Source organism: Oncorhynchus gorbuscha, linkage group LG26 (genome assembly GCF_021184085.1).
Source record: "Oncorhynchus gorbuscha isolate QuinsamMale2020 ecotype Even-year linkage group LG26, OgorEven_v1.0, whole genome shotgun sequence".
NCBI classification, from domain to species: domain Eukaryota; kingdom Metazoa; phylum Chordata; class Actinopteri; order Salmoniformes; family Salmonidae; genus Oncorhynchus; species Oncorhynchus gorbuscha.
The window spans coordinates 2,926,325-2,944,771 of NC_060198.1; the positions used below are offsets into that span (position 1 = coordinate 2,926,325).

The window sequence follows — 18,447 nt, forward strand, 5'->3', positions numbered from 1 at the left end:
TCATTTTTGTGTGAATTTGTTGTCAGCACATTGAACTATGTAAAGGAAAAAGTATTTAATAAGAATATTTCATTCATTCAGATCTAGGATGTGTTATTTTAGTGTTCCCTTTATTTTTTTGAGCAGTGTATATTAAATAATAGGAATTTCAGTCTGTCACGTGTCGAACACATACATCTTGTTGAAAACAACATCTATTACAATGACTCATACAAGTCCTCGACTCTACAGGACACAAAAATACTCATTTCCATCTTAAATTCAGCCTGACAACCAAACACACGTACACTCACTGAACTTGTACATAATCCATTAAAACGCCAAGTCTAATTCATCAGTCTAAAACAACAGCCATTATGGTGATTCATATCAACACACAACACTGAGGGGGAGAACCAACCATCCATCCATAATGGAGTGGACCTGTAGCAGGCCCATTATCCCCACATTACAACTTGGAGAAATGCCTTATTTGTCATGGTTACGTTTCCTGTCTGTCAGCGTGTTCTAGAACACGCAGCTCCAAATTACCCATGAGAGGGATACTTGGAGGGGTGTAATCACCCAGGTGCTACGACCTCCATTAGGTTCGCTAGTACACACACACACACACACATATGCAAGCGCATACGTGCACCTTGCATACAGAACACGTGCGTGAACACACACGCAGGCATGTACACATATTTCTCTCTCTGTCTCTTATGTACAGTATGTTCCATACTTGAGATATGAGATGACAGTGTGTGTGTGTGTAATAGTTGTGTTATATTCAGCTAAGCCTTCCAGCCATTATGTTCAGTAAAGGGAAGGGTGAGGTACATTACAAGGAGAGGTGACAGATGATTCCGACATCAGCGGCTGATTTGCGCTGGGACTTTGTCAGACTCTTGGACTTCATCCACCTTTAGCATCCTCCTCCACTGATGCTAGAGAGGGTTGAAAGGTCACTCGTTCACTGCTGTTGGCATTGGATAATCTACTATTACATTACCTGGTTGGTCATTTGATCTCGTGGTGTGGTTATTAAATATGGACCCACCTGGTGGAATTTTATCATCTATCATTTTTTTTGCATTGTTTATTAGTTGTTATATGTGTATCTATGGACCCCGGATGACCAGCTGCATTTGATCATATACTATAGATTTTAAGGAAACTAATCCTGAAAATCAAATTAGAACCTTGTATTGCAGGAGAGGATTTGTACAAAAATCTAATAAGTATCTGGTAAGATGTTGAATGGTTTTCCTGATACAGTGCCTTCAGAAAGTATTCAGACCCCTTGACTTTTTCCACATTTTGTTACGTTACAGCCTTGTTCTAAAGTTGATTAAATATTTTTTTTACCACTCATCAATCAACACACAATACCCCATAATGACAAAGCAAAAACTGTTTATCAAATTTGGGAAATGTATCAAAATAAAGAAAGGAAATTAAACATTAACGTAAGTATTCAGACCCTTTACTCAGTACTTTGTTGAAGCACCTTTGGCAGCAATTACAGCCTTGAGTCTTATTGGGTATGACGCTACAAGCTTGGCACGCCTGTATTTGGGGAGTTTCTCCCATTCTTCTCTGCAGATCATCTCAAGCTCTGTCAGGTTGAATGGAGAGCGTTGCTGCATAGCTATTATCAGGTCTCTCCAGAGACATTCGATCTGGTCCAAGTCCAGGCTCTGGCTGGGCCACTCAAGGAAATTCAGAGACTTGTCCTGAAGCCACTCCTGCGTTGTCTTGGCTGTGTGCTTAGGGTCGTTGTCCTGTTGGAAGGTGAACCTTCAGTCCAGTCTGAGGTCCTGAGAACCCAGGAGCAGGTTTTCATCAAGGATCGCTCTGTACTTTGCTCAGTTCATCTTTGCCTCAATTTTGATAAGTCTCCCAGTCCCTGCCACTGGAAAACATTCCCACAGCATGATGCTGCCACCATCATGCTTCACCGTAGGGATGGTGCCAGGTTTCCCCAGACGTGTCGTTTGGCATTCAGGCCAAAGAGTTCAATCTTGGTTTCATCAGACCAGAGAATCTTGTTTCTCATTGTCTGAGAGTCTTTAGGTGCCTTTTGGAAAACTCCAAACGGGCTGTCATGTGCCTTTTACTGAGTAGTGGCTTTTGTCTGGCCACTCTACCATAAAAGGTGTGATTGGTGGAGTGCTGCAGAGATGGTTGTCCTTCTGGAAGGTTCTCCCATCTCCACAGAGGTACTCTGGAGCTCTGTCAGAGTAACCGTCGGGTTCTTGGTCACCCCCCTGACCAAGGCCTTACTCTCCCGATTGCTCAGTTTGGCCGGGTGGCCTGCTCTAGGAAGAGTCTTGGTGGTTCCAAACTTCTTCCATTTAAGAATGATGGAGGCGACTGTGTTCTTGAGGACCTTCAATGCTGTAGAAATATTTTGGTACCCTTCCCCAGATCTGTGCCTCGATACAATCCTGTCTCGGAGCTCCAAGGACAATTCATTCGACCTCACGGCTTGGTTTTTGCTCTGACATGCACTGTCAACTGTGGGACATTATATAGACAGGTGTGTGCATTTCCAAATCATGTCCAATCAATTGAATTTGCCACAGGTGGACTTCAATCAAGTTGTAGAAATGGCTCAAGGATGATCAATGGAAACAGGATGCACCTGAGCTCAATTTCGAGTCCCATAGCAAATTGTCTGAATACTTATGTCAATCAGGTATTTCTGGTTTTTGGATTTAATACATTTGCCAACATTTTCAAAAACCTGTTTTCGCTTTGTCTTTATGGGGTATTGTGTATAGATTGTATTGTGTGTAGATTGTATTGTGTGTAGATTGTATTGTGTGTAGATTGTATTGTGTGTAGATTGTATTGTGTGTAGATTGTATTGTGTGTAGATTGTGTGTATAGATGGTATTGTGTGTAGATTGTATTGTGTGTAGATTGTATTGTGTGTAGATTGTATTGTGTGTAGATTGTATTGTGTGTAGATTGTATTGTGTATAGATTGTATTGTGTGTAGATTGTATTGTGTATAGATTGTATTGTGTGTAGATTGTATTGTGTGTAGATTGTATTGTATTGTGTGTATTGTATTGTGTGTAGATTGTAGTGTGTATTGTATTGTGTGTAGATTGTATTGATTGTATTGTGTGTAGATTGTATTGTGTGTAGATTGTATTGTTGTAGTGTAGATTGTATTGTATTGTGTGTGTGTAGATTGTATTGTGTGATTGTGTGTAGATTGTATTGTATTGTGTGTAGATTGTATTGTGTGTAGATAGTGTGTTGTATTGTGTGTAGATTGTATTGTGTGTTGTATTGTGTGTAGATTGTATTGTAGATTGTGTGTAGATTGTATTGTGTGTAGATTGTAGATTGTATTTGTAGATTGTAGATTGTATTGTGTAGATTGTATTGTGTGTAGATTGTATTGTGTGTAGATTGTATTGTGTAGATTGTATTGTGTATAGATTGTATTGTGTAGATTGTATTGTGTGTAGATTGTATTGTGTGTAGATTGTATTGTGTAGATTGTATTGTTGTAGATTGTATTGTGTAGATTGTATTGTGTAGATTGTATTGTGTGTAGATTGTATTGTGTGTAGATTGTATTGTTTGTATTGTGTGTAGATTGTATTGTGTAGATTGTATTGTGTGTAGATTGTATTGTGTGTAGATTGTATTGTGTGTAGATTGTATTGATTGTATTGTAGATTGTATTGTGTTGATGTGTAGATTGTATTGTGTGTAGTGTGTAGATTGTATTGTGTGTAGATTGTATTGTGTGTAGATTGTATTGTGTGTAGATTGTATTGTGTAGATTGTATTGTGTGTAGATTGTATTGTGTGTAGATTGTATTGTGTAGATTGTATTGTGTGTAGATTGTATTGTGTGTAGATTGTATTGTGTATTGTAGATTGTATTGTGTGTAGATTGTATTGTGTGTAGATTGTATTGTGTGTAGATTGTATTGTGTGTAGATTGGTGAGGAAATTGTTTTATTGAATCCATTTCAGAATAAGGCTGTAATGTATCAAAATGTGGAAAAATGTCAAGGGGTCTGAATACTTTCCGAAGGTGCTGTATGTCAGGGGTGTAGTTGGTTATGTGTTAACTTATATGCCTTAAACACAATTGATTACACGATTGTGGTGAATTTCCTACATGAACATGGTATGGCATATTTGAGACAAAATATATTAATTACATGAGTCATCTATGAATATTATAATATAATTGTATGTTCTGACAATGTCAATTCTACAAAATAAATGCGTTATAGGTTTAACATTGTTTTTATAATTTAACATATAAAAAACTATAAGAACATTCCAATATTTGTATATACACTGAGTGTACAAAACATTAGGAACACATTGAGTTTGTCCTCAGAACAGCCTCAGTTCGTCAGGGCATGGACTTTACAAGGTGTCGAAAGCCTTCCTCAGGGATGCTGGCCCCTGTTGACTTCTCACAGTTGCGTGAAGTTGGCTGGATGTCTTTTGGGTGGTGGACCATCTTGATACACACAGGAAACAGTTGAGTGTGAAATACCCAGCAGTATTTCAGTTCTTGATACACTCAACCCGGTGTGCCTGACTCCTACAACCATACCCTGTTCAAAGGCCCTTAAATCGTTTGTCTTACTCATTCACCCTCTGAATGGCACACATACACAATCCATGTCTCAATCGTCTCAAGGCTTAAAAATCCTTTAACCTGTCTCCCCCTTCATCTATACTGACTGAAGTGGATTTAACAAGTGACATTTATAAGGGATCATAGCTTTCACCTGGATTCACCTGGTCAGTCTATGTCATGGAAAGAGCAGGTGTTCCTAATGTTTTGTACACTCAGTGTACATTTTCAGATATGAGTTTCCATGGTTAAAGCTGGGCAACACCTTCTACTGGACAGTTCATTTATCTACGGTCTCCCCAAACTAGCCCTGCTTAGCCTTGATATTTGTCATTGTTGCTGACCAATGTGCTATCATGAGAATGATTGTTGAGAGATATCCACTAAATAGAAATAGATTCACTACTGCTATGAAAGTCATTCCTCCTCTTCTCCCTCTTCTCCTCCTTTTTCCGGCTCCTTCTCTTCCTCCTCCTCCTCCTCCTCCTTTCTTCAATAGATCAGACAGTGTCCCATGTATGTGAGACCTCAGAAGGCTTAGCTTGTATTTTTTTTTATAATACACGCAGCATTTTGTAAAGTATACATTTTATCTACTCATACAAGTATATATTACTAGAACATTCTATGAATCTTGCATGTGTATTTGCTGCCATATGTACAAGTTTCAGGAAAACATAAGAATCCTGTTAAATTTGCTTTTCCATATGGGCTGGCAGGTTGCATTAGGACATCGTTTTTTATATTCACATAGTGTATCTTGTCACTATTTCCAAGAACAGTATTTTGTCATTTCAATTTTTTCTGAGAAATGGATTATGATGCATGCAGCAGAGCTCCGATAGTCATGAAAGATGTTCCAATAGGAAGAAGTGATACCCCAAGACCAGGGCCATATAGTGGGATACACCAATATGCATCATCCAATATTACTATTCTTATGTCCAGAATCTACTTCCCACCACTAACCACCAGCACAACCAAGGCACAGTAATGCTAGCTAGGCTGCAAAGGCTGTTAGGTTAGTCACGTGGGAATCCAGCAATACCTTATTCCCATGCCAAGGAGGCAGGTGGGAAGAAATATAGGAGGACGGGCTCATTGGAGTGGAATAAATGGAACGGAGTCAAACATGTGGTTTCAATATGTTTGATACCGTTCCGTTGATTCCATTCCAGCCATTTCAATGAGCCCGCCCCTCTATAGCTCCTCCCACCAGCCTCCACTGGAATCTACCCACGACCCAAACCACCCCGAGTCCCCAGTAATGTTATGCAGCAAAGGCTCTTGGCCTCATCAATTGGGTTCAATCATCCAGCAATACTGGTCTTATACCCAAACACGGGGACGCAGGCATGCACTCATTCTCTCTCACACACACACACACACACACACACACACACACACACACACACACACACACACACACACACACACACACACACACACACACACACACACACACACACACACACACACACACACACACACACACATATATATAAGAAATATATAAGAAATTAGACAAAAGAGATGAGGGAAGTTGAATGTGAATATGTCAATAAGTAGTTCTCATTAACTTAAGTTAATTATGATTACCATACATTTTCATCACATTCGGTAGGTGGACTACTTGACCTCAAATAGGCAAATACTTTTGGGGGGGAATAGGTGTATTGTGCCTATTAGAAAATACCACTGGTCATTAGATCACTGTACCAGACAGAACATTTAGAATGTTACATCTCCTCTTCTTTACTCTTCTCCTCCTCCCCTCTCCTCTCCTCCCTTTATCTCTCCCCTCCTCTCCGTCGCCTGTGCTGTCCTGTCCTCATCTCCCTCGCCTCTCCTAAATTATTGATCTTCCTGGCAGAAATACTGAGAGAGGAGATGTATTGGGTCTATGGGTGAAGGTTAGAATGTGCAAATGAGTTGCGATGCGAGTCATTAACAGAAGTGTGTGTGTGTGTATATGTATGTCAATGCCAATAACAAATGCATTGTCTGGATGGTACATTGGGTTCTTTAGTTTGTTCTCTGGACTGGCATGAAGGAGCACAGAATATATTATCATAAATATCCATGTGTCTTTATGCTACTGAAAATGTGATCCAAGTTTTGGCACGCCTGCTTTCTCCGTGAAATGACGAAACAACAGTTGAAGAATGTCTGATCTGTCTGCACAGACAGGTCATACAGCCTATTCTGTCTCTCTGCAAACTCTCTTTCACCCATAAACTGTTTTCAAAAAATGATATGAAAGTGATGGTGCTATTTCCTGGAGTGTGTTTGCGCCGGCTCACGCACAACAGCGCAAGGAAACCTACAGAGGAATCACAATTCTCCACAACCTCCAATTTCATGTGAACGGTAACCAAGCAACCCACAGAAACACAATTATCATTCATGCGGTGTGAGCATTCAGTTTTTATACCATTTTCCTTTCCTCCCTTCCTCCCCCCACTCAATTTACAGGGTAGCATCCCAAATGGCACCCTATTGCCTATATAGTGCACTACTTTTGACCAGAACCCTGTGGGCCATAGAACACCATATAGTGAATAGGTGGCCATTTGGGACGGAAGTCAAACATAAAAGCGGTATTTGAATAAAGGGAGAGGTATTGTCAATACTCGTGGGGGAATGGCGGTAAATGTAATTTCCTGCAATTTACACCTCGCAGCATCAAACAGACAGATAGTCCTACCTGTCTGTCTTGTCCTGAAAGGGGGGTGGAATCAACAATGTTCTATGGTGAATCAGGCGACAGGAGACACTTGTCCTCAGATTTGAAAGACACATTTCAAAGTCTATATTGGAGGGAAAGACAACGAGAGAAGGGGAGAGTAAAATAGAGAGAAAGATGGATGGGGAAGGAGGATAAGAGAGAGACTGAGGTAGAGGAAGAAAGAGATGGGTAGAGAGAGAGAGAGAGATACGATAGAGAAAATATAGCAAGAGAACAAAAATGGGCGAGAATGTAAGGGGAACCCTCACCCGTAGCATTGCAAGCGCAGCTCATATAGATTAGCCTGATTCTGCTGGCTCATTTGGGAGCTCTAGTAGGTCTAGTACACATCGTACATTAACACACACATATACACTGCTTCATTTGGGAGCTCTAGTAGGTCTAGTACACATCGTACATTAACACACACATATACACTGCTTCATTTGGCAGCTCTAGTAGGTCTAGTACACATCGTAGATTAACACACACATATACACTGCTTCATTTGGCAGCTCTAGTAGGTCTAGTACACATCGTACATTAACACACACATATACACTGCTTCATCTGGCAGCTCTAGAAGGTCTAGTACACATCGTAGATTAACACACACATATACACTGCTTCATTTGGCAGCTCTAGTAGGTCTAGTACACATCGTACATTAACACACACATATACACTGCTTCATTTGGCAGCTCTAGTAGGTCTAGTACACATCACACACATACACTGCTTCATTTGGCAGCTCTACACACACATATACACTGCTTCATTTGGCAGCTCTAGTAGGTCTAGTACACATCGTACATTAACACACACATATACACTGCTTCATTTGGCAGCTCTAGTAGGTCTAGTACACATCGTACATTAACACACACATATACACTGCTTCATTTGGCAGCTCTAGTAGGTCTAGTACACATCGTACATTAACACACACATATACACTGCTTCATTTGGCAGCTCTAGTAGGTCTAGTACACATCGTACATTAACACACACATATACACTGCTTCATTTGGCAGCTCTAGAAGGTCTAGTACACATCGTACATTAACACACACATATACACTGCTTCATTTGGCAGCTCTAGAAGGTACTCTGTACTCCTGTTCTTCTGGGTCTGGTTCATTATGCATCAAATGTTTCAACAACAAAAAAACAGACAAAATGGGAGGTCTTTACCTGAACTTGTCCAATAAGAAATGCTCGTTTTAATTTCCGGTTGCAAAACATTTTGCTACAGTGTGCCAAATGAATTTGAACCTGTACTCCTGTCCCCATCCCCAGTTCCAATCCGTGGGTGGTCACTTCCTGATTAAACAGATTGGGTAAACACTGGCGAGCTAGGAGGAAGGAGGCGGACTCCCAATTGGCACCCTATTCACTACACAGGCTCATGGGGCTCTGGTCAAAAGAAGTGCACAATATAGGGAATACGGTGTCATTTGGGATACATCCCTTGCTCCATGATTAGGGTTAGGATGTTCTGTACATAACGTGACATATGGTGAAGAGTTTCGAGAAGAGTAGGGTGGCTAGACAGCTCGCTCTCTCTTTCCTTCTCCCTTTCTTTTGCTCACTGACTATCACTTTCTGTTGCTCCACCTCTTGCCTTCTAAAACCAACAACATATTTTGTAACGGAGGAGACTTGGGCATTAGACCAATTTTAGAATCAGAGGAGGGGTGGTAGGAATATATTTTTGTTTGGGGAGATATCTACAGTATCACAGTGACATGGAAGGAGCAGCTTGTTCTGTCCTTGTGAGTGGAGTTACAGACAGGAAGAGCAAGAGAGAGGGAGATAGAGAAAGAGGTACTGGGACTCAGAAACAAAAACAGACCCCACAAAGCCCCAGGACAGCAATACAATTAGACCCAACCAAATAATGAGAAAACAAAAAGATAATTACTTCACCCAAAAACTGAGCAAACTGGAAAGCTTTTTGGCACTAAACAGAGAGTAGACAGTAGCAGAACACCTGACAACTGTGACTGACCCAAAATTAAGAAAAGCTTTGACGATGTACAGACTCTGTCACACCCTGATCTGTTTCACCTGTCTCGTGCTTGTCTCCACCCCCCACCAGGTGTCTCCTATTTTCCCCATTATCCCTTGTGTATTTATACCTGCGTCGTCTTGTCTCGTCAAGTTGTCCCAGCGTGTTTTTCCTTCTCTTTAGTCTTCCCGGTTCCCTTTCATCACATTCCCAGTGGGTCAGAAGTTTACATACACTCAATTAGTATTTGGGAGCATTGCCTTTAAATTGTTTAACTTGGGTCAAACATTTTGGGTAGCCTTCCACAAGCTTCCCACAATAAGCTGGGTGAATTTTGGCCCATTCCTCCTGACAGAGCTGGTGTAACTGAGTCAGGTTTGTAGGCCTCCTTGCTCGCACACGCTTTTTCAGTTCTGCCCACAAATGTTCTATAGGATTGAGGTCAGGGCTTTGTGATGGCCACTCCAATACCTTGACTTAGTTGTCCTTAAGCCATTTTGCCACACCTTTGGAAGTATGTGGGGTCATTGTCCATTTGGAAGACCCATTTGCGACCAAGATTTAGCTTCCTGACTGATGTCTTGAGATGTTGCTTCAATATATCCACGTAATTTTCTTCTCATGATGCCATCTCTTTTGTGAAGTGCATCAGTCCCTCCTGTAGCAAAGCACCACCACAACATAATGCTGCCAACCACGTGCTTCACAGTTGGGATGGTGTTCTTCGGCTTGCAAGCCCCCTTTTTCATCCAAACATAACGATGGTCATTATGGCCAAACAGTTCTATTTTTGTTTCATCAGACCAGAGGACATTTCTCCAAAAAGTACGATCTTTGTCACCATGTGCAGTTGCAAACCGTAGTCTGGCTTTTTTATGGCTGTTTTGGAGCAGTGGCTTCTTCCTTGCTGAGCGGCCTTTCAGGTTATGTCGATTTAGGACTAGTTTTACTGTGGATATAGATACTTTTGTACCCGTTTCCTCCAGCATCTTCACAAGGTCCTTTGCTGCTGTTCTGGGATTGATTTGCACTTTTCGCACCAAAGTACGTTCATCTCTAGCAGACAGAACGCGTCTCCTTCCTGAGCAGTATGACGGCTGCGTAGTCCCATGGTGTTTATACTTGCGTACTATTGTTTGTACAGATGAATGTGGTACCTTCAGGCTTTGGAAATTGCTCCCAAGGATGAACCAGACTTGTGGAGGTCTACAATTGTTTTCTGAGGTCTTGGTTGATTTCTTATGATTTTCCCATGATGTCAAGCAAAGAGGCACTGAGTTTGAAGGTAGGCCTTGAAATACATCCACGGGTACACCTCCAATTAACTCAAATCATGTCAATTAGCCTATCGGAAGCTTCTAAAGCATGACGTCATTTTCTGGAATTTTCCAAGCTGTTTAAAGGCACAGTCAACTTAGTGTATGTAAACTTCTGACCCACTGGAATTGTGATACAGTGAATGATAAGTGAAATAATCTGTCTGTAAACAATTGTTGGAAAAAGGACTTGTGTCATGCACAAAGTAGATGTCCTAACCGACTTTCCAAAACTATAGTTTGTTAACAAGAAATTTGTGGAGTGGTTGAAAAATGAGTTTTAATGACTCCAACCTACGTGTATGTAAACTTCTGACTTCAAATGTTACATGTATGGAGATCCCTTCAATCGACACCGAATTCGGTAAATCTACTTTTAGTTTCCTTTCACCTTACTGGAATAATCTCAGACTCGCTCTGAAACTGGATGAATTGGTGTCTCTAGGGTAATTCAGAAGGCTGATTGAAAACCTTTTTACTGAAGAATGTGTTTATTTTCTATGACTGTATTTCGCTTTTGTGTATTGATAAGTATAGTGTATTGATGTGAATATTGTTATGTATAGTGTATTGATGTGAATATTGATATGTATAGTGTATTGATGTGAATATTGATATGTATAGTGTATTGATATATATAGTGTAAATTAGGTGGAAACTGAGCTGCATTTCCTAACGTCCTGCCAAATGTATGACCATATTAGAGACACATATTTCCCTCAGATTACACAGATCCACAAAGAATTCGGAAAACAAACCCGATTTTGATAAACTCCCATATCTTTTGGGTGAAATACCACAGTGTGCCAAAACAGCAGCAAGATGTGTGACCTGTTGCCACAAGAAAAGGGCAACCAGTGAAGAACAAACACCATTGTAAATACAACCCATATTTATGTTTATTTATTTCCCCTTTTGTACCTTAACCACTTGCACATCGTTACAACACTGTATATAGACATAATATGACACTTGTAATGTCTTTATTCTTTTGGAACTTCTGTATGTGTAATGTTTACTGTTCATTTTTTGATTTATTTCACTTCTGTATATTATCTACTTCACTTGCTTTGGCAATGTTAACACATGTTTCCCATGCCAATAAAGCAGAGATAGTTAGTGAGTGAGTGAGTGAGTGAGTGAGTGAGTGAGTGAGTGAGTGAGTGAGTGAGTGAGTGAGTGAGTGAGTGAGTGAGTGAGGAGTGAGTGAGTGCGTGAGTGAGTGAGTGAGTGAGTGAGAGAGAGTTAGCCCAAATGACCACTTCTACTATAGCCTTCCCAGGGGTTTCCAGGCTAACCAAGAGAGTACAGATTTTTGTCATCAAGGGTTCAAGATCTGCCAACTGCTCACATGGACACTGGAATGCTATCCACTCGAAGGCTGTCCCATGATCTACAGTCCCAACAATGTTGTGAATCTCTAGTTTACACAGAGTGTCTGTGAATCCCATCAGCACAGTCTTCTTCTCCTCATTTCTCTCTTTCACCTTCATCCCCAGAAGGGAGGAGCAGTGTATTGATTCTGCAGATCAGACCCTGCCAGACACACCTTCTGTACAGGATCATTGGGAGGCTGTTCTTTGTCAACCAGGTAGAAGTGATTACCTCCTGGGGCCTCAGCCCTTTCCAACCTCAGTGAGGGGCCAACCAAGCCACTTAGCATTGCTGACAGCCTGGCTAGACTGCAGAGTCAAACCGAGGAAGTCATTACCTCCCAATAATTGTCATCATCTTCATCCTCTGGCCCAAAGCCGACCATTTTCCATCATAAGGGCCCTTACAAGTTGCCTTCTTTAAACTCTTTGAAACGCAAATATTGTGACGCAAAATCTTCATGCCGAGCACATCTCGGTAAAAATGTGGCCGTTTTGCTTCTGTCACCCATTTTGAAAACGAAATGCAAGGCTCGCCTCAAAGCCAATGTAATCCAAGTGAGTTTGCTGTGTACTGTACGATTATAAATCACGCTCAGTTTGTCTACGTTGATTGAGGATCCTTGTAATTGATTGCCGAATAGAAAAGAGAAAGGAAAAAACAGAAGAAGCCACAGAGAAATGAGAGAAAAACACCATATGAGGCATGATCATCATCATTGTTTTAATTTTCTCTGAACCTGACCACGTTTCCCACTACCTTTTTCTGCCGTGACAGCAGTAACACATTTCCTCAAGCGGAACCGTTTCTTCTCACTCAGCTGGTCTAACCCCACCGTCACCTGTAACACCACAACTGACCTCACAAACTTATCATCAAAGTCTGATCCAGGAACCCATTTGAACCCCATTACTCATAGTGGACACATCCGCTAAATTGAGTCGTCACCAGCTGCTATCATATCAACAGAGATGTCCATATCCTTCTCCTGATCCTCCTCAACTGAGGCCACAGACCACTGATTCCCCTCAGCATCTCCTCCACATCCCTCTGAACACTCCCCACTTGCACTCCATCACTACCTGGGAGACTAGCTCCACCGAACCCCATCACCTGGCATCTCCTCCACTACCTGGGAGAACCCCATTACTCGTAGTGGACCCCTCCACCCTGAACCCCATCCACCTGAACCCCATCACCTGTAGTGGACATCTCCTCCACTACCTGGGAGACTCCACCTGAACCCCACCTGAACCCCACTACCTGGGACTCCCACCTGAACCCCATTAGTGGACATCTCCTCCACTACCTGGGAGACTAGCTCCACCTGAACCCCATTACTCACTACCTGGGAGACTAGCCCACCTGAACATCTCCTCCTCCACTACCTGGGAGACTAGCTCCCCATCACCCGTGACATCCCTCCACTACCTGGGAGACTAGCTCCACCTGAACCCCATCACCTGTGTGACATCTCCCACTCCACTACCCCATGGGAGGGAGACTAGCCCCCTGACCTGAACCCCATTAGCTCCACCTGAACCCCATCACCTGTAGGACATCTCCTCCACTACCTGGGAGACTAGCTCCACCTGAACCCCATTACTGAACCCCATCACCTGTAGTGGACATCTCCTCCACTACCTGGGAGACTAGCTCCACCTGAACCCCACCTGAACCCCATTACTCACTACCTGGGAGACTGGAACATCTCCTCCACTACCTGGGAGACCTAGCTCCACCTGAACCCCCATTACTCATTGTGGACATCTCCTCCACTACCTGGGAGACTAGCTCCACCTGAACCCCATTACTCGTAGTGGACATCTCCTCCACTACCTGGGAGACTACCTGAACCCCACCTGAACCCCACTTGGGAGACTTGAACCCCATCAGTGGACATCTCCTCCACTACCTGGGAGACTATCTGAACCCCACCTGACATCCCCACCTGGGAGACTAGCTACCTGAACCCCATACTCATAGTGGACATCTCCTCCACTACCTGGGAGACTAGCCCCACCTGAACCCCATTACTTGTGGACATCTCCTCCACTACCTGGGAGACTGGACATCTCCTCCACTACCTGGGAGACTAGCTCCACCTGAACCCCATTACTCATGAACCCCATTACCTCAGCTACCTGAACCCCATTACTGGACATCTCCTCCACTACCTGGGAGACTAGCCCCACCTGAACCCCATTACTTGTAGTGGACATCTCCTCCACTACCTGGGACATCTCCTCCACTACCTGGGAGACCCACCTGAACCCCATTACTTGTAGTGGACATCTCCTCCACTACCTGGGAGACTAGCCCCACCTGAACCCCATCACCCATAGTGGACATCTCCTCCACTACCTGGGAGACTAGCCCCACCTGAACCCCATTACTCATACTGAGCATCTCCTCACCAGTCTGGGGAATTGCCTCCCCAAATCCATCCTTACCTCCTACAACAATAATTTTCTGCTGCATAACAGACACTATGGTCTCCTCTGGTACAAGCTGCAACTCCGTACCCTCAACACGGACAGCTTGTTCCTCAGCAACAGGTGCTTGTGATTGCTCCATCACTTTCGGACCACCTGTCCCTACATCAGTGGACCCAGGCGTTATGAGGACCACCTGCACCCCTCCCTCCGCCTTCTCCCTTTTCGGGCAAGCATGTCGCTTATGGCCAACATCCCCACACTCAAAACATCGTTAACTAACCGTACTAGCATAAGCCATACACAGTCTGCTGTCATACTTGAAAACAATAACTCCAAAGTCTGCTCCAGTGTTTGAAAAACAAACACCTGCTCCAGTGTGTCCAAAAACAAACACCTGTCGCCGAAACGACATAACCTGTTTCAGAGCCGGGTGTTTGAAACGACATAACCTGTTTCAGAGCCTGGTGTTTGAAACGACATAACCTGTTTCAGAGCAAACGACATAACCTGTTTCAGAGCCAGGTGTTTGAAACGACATAACCTGTTTCAGAGCCAGGTGTTTGAAACGACATAACCTGTTTCAGAGCCAGGTGTTTGAAACGACATAACCTGTTTCAGAGCCGGGTGTTTGAAACGACATAACCTGTTTCAGAGCCAGGTGTTTGAAACATAACCTGACATAACCCGTTTCAGAGCCATAACCTGGTGTTTGAAACGACATAACCTGTTTCAGAGCCAGGTGTTTGAAACGACATAACCTGTTTCAGTTTCAGAGCCAGGTGTTTGAAACGACATAACCTGTTTCAGAGCCAGGTGTTTGAAACGACATAACCTGTTTCAGAGCCAGGTGTTTGAAACGACATAACCTGTTTCAGAGCCAGGTGTTTGAAACGACATAACCTGTTTCAGAGCCAGGTGTTTGAAACAACCCGTTTCAGAGCCAGGTGTTTGAAACGACATAACCCGTTTCAGAGCCAGGTGTTTGAAACGACATAACCTGTTTCAGAGCCGGGTGTTTGTTTGAAACGACATAACCTGTTTCAGAGCCAGGTGTTTGAAATGACATAACCCGTTTCAGAGCCAGGTGTTTGAAACGACATAAGCCAGGTGTTTGAAACGACTGTTTCAGAGCCAGGTGTTTGAAACGACATAACCTGTTGTTTGAGCCAGGTGTTTGAAACGACATAACCTGTTTCAGAGCCAGGTGTTTGAAACGACATAACCCGTTTCAGAGCCAGGGTGTTTGAAACGACATAACCTGTTTGTTTGAGCCCTGTTCAGGTGTTTGAAACGACATAACCTGTTTCAGAGCCAGGTGTTTGAAACGACATAACCTGTTTCAGAGCCAGGTGTTTGAAACGAAACGACATAACCTGTTTCAGAGCCAGGTGTTTGAAACGACATAACCTGTTTCAGAGCCATAACCTGGTGTTTGAAACGACATAACCTGTTTCAGAGCCAGGTGTTTGAAACGACATAACCTGTTTCAGAGCCAGGTGTTTGAAACGACATAACCTGTTTCAGAGCCAGGTGTTTGAAACGACATAACCTGTTTCAGAGCTGTGTGTGAAAGACATAACCTGTGTCAGAGCTGTGTGTGAAAGACATAACCTGTGTCAGAGCTGTGTGTGAAAGACATAACCTGTGTCAGAGCTGTGTGTGAAAGACATAACCTGTGTCAGAGCTGTGTGTGAAAGACATAACCTGTAACCTGTGTCAGAGCCGGGTGTTTGAAAGACATAACCTGTTTCAGAGCCGGGTGTTTGAAACGACATAACCTGTTTCAGAGCCGGGTGTTTGAAACGACGACATAACCTGTTTCAGAGCCGGGTGTTTGAAACGATATAACCTTTGTTTGAAACAGAGAGTCGGGTGTTTGAAACATAACCTGTTTCAGAGCTGTTTGAAAAAGACATAACCTGTTCAGAGCTTTTTGAAAGACATAACCTGTTCAGAGCTGGTGTTTTTTAGGTTAACCTGTGTCAGTTTGTGAAAGACATAACCCGTTTCAGAGCCGGGTGTTTGAAACGACATAACCTGTTTCAGAGCCAGGTGTTTGAAACCCTGTTTCAGAGCCAGGTGTTTGAAACGACATAACCTCTTTCAGAGCCAGGTGTTTGAAACGACATAACCTGTTTCAGAGCCAGGTGTTTGAAACGACATAACCTGTTTCAGAGCCAGGTGTGACATGAAAGTTTGACCCTGTTTCAGAGCCAGGTGTTTGAAACATAACCTCCAGGTGTTTGAAACGACATAACCCGTTTCAGAGCCAGGTGTTTGAAACGACATAATCAATCATTTTTGAAAGACATAACCTTCCCACATAACCAGAGCCAGGTGTTTGAAACTGTTCCTTAGCTTTGTGTGAAAGACATAACCTGTGAGAGCTTAAGACATAACCTGTTTCAGAGCTGTGTGTTTGAAAGACATAACCTGTGTCAGAGCTGTGTGTGAAAGACATAACCTGTGTCAGAGCTGTGTGTGAAAGACATAACCTGTGTCTATTGTTCACCGTGAGCTGTGTTTGAAAGACATAACCTGTGTCAGAGCTGTGTGTGAAAGACATAACCTGTGTGTTTGAAAGACATAACCTGTTTCAGAGCCGGGTGTTTGAAACGACATAACCTGTTTCAGAGCTGTGTTTGAAAGACATAACCCGTTTCAGAGCTGGTGTTTGAGCAGGTGTGTGAAAGACATAACCTGCTCAGAGTGTGTGTGAAAGACATAACCTGTGTCAGAGCTGTCATAACCTGTGTCAGAGCAAAGACATAACCTGTGTCAGAGCTGTGTGTGAAAGACATAACCTGTGTCAGAGCTCATAACCTGTGTCAGAGCTGTGTGTGAAAGACATAACCTGTGTCAGAGCTGGAAATTAACCTGTTTTAAAGACATAACCTTGAGAGCTTGTGTTAACCCGTTTCAGAGCTTGTTTGAAAGACATAACCTGGAGAGCCGGGTGTTTGAAAGACATAACTGTTTCAGAGCCAAACGACATAACCTGTTTCAGAGCCAGGTGTTTGAAACGACATAACCATTCAGAGCCCGACATAACCTGTTTCAGAGCCGGGTGTTTGAAACGACATAACCTGTTTCAGAGCCATAACCTGTTTCAGTTTGCAACCCAAAGGGACCATTTTAATTCAACTTGCAAACTTCCCAAAATGCAACAACTTTTTAAAGTAATGATAACCTTAATCATGCCTAGTAAAAGGAAAACCACCAGGAAAATTTTTTTTTAAATAAACACAGGTGATGTAACTCCACACCAAACACTCAGAATCCCCCAAAACTCCCAACATGCACAGAGAGAGAGAGAGAGCCGGGTGTTTGAAACGATATAGTTAGAGAGATAATTAGAGAGAGAGAGTTACAGATCGTTAGAGAGGTGAAAGAGAGAGAGAGAGAGTAAAAGGAAAACCACCAGGAAAATTACAGATAGTTAGAGAGTGAGAGAGAGAGAGAGTTACAGATAGTTAGAGAGTGAGAGAGAGAGAGAGTTACAGATAGTTAGAGAGTGAGAGAGAGAGAGTTACAGATAGTTAGAGAGTGAGAGAGAGAGACAGATAGTTAGAGATAGAGAGAGAGAGAGTTACAGATAGTTAGAGAGAGAGAGAGAGAGAGTTACAGATAGTTAGAGAGTGAGAGAGAGAGAGAGAGAGAGAGAGAGAGAGAGAGAGAGAGAGAGAGAGAGAGAGAGAGAGAGAGAGAGAGAGAGAGAGTTACAGATAGTTAGAGAGTCAGGGAAAACAGTGAAGAACAAACACCATTGTTAAATACATATTTATTTTCCTTTTTGTACTTTAACAATTTGCACATAATTACAACACTGTATATAGACATAATGACATTTGAAATGTCTTTATTCTTTTGGAACTTTTGTAAGTATAATGTTTATTTTTGTATTGTTTATCCATTTCACTTGCTTTGGAAATGTAAACATATGTTTCCAATGTCAATAAAGCCCTGACATT

The 18,447-nt window shown here is 42.6% G+C and overlaps 1 pseudogene; it reads right to left on the reverse strand.

Annotated features, from left to right (window-relative positions):
* Positions 1–14,615, reverse strand: part of LOC124016409 — a 40,719-nt pseudogene extending 26,104 nt beyond the window's left edge.
* Positions 14,616–18,447: the final 3,832 nt, after the last annotated feature.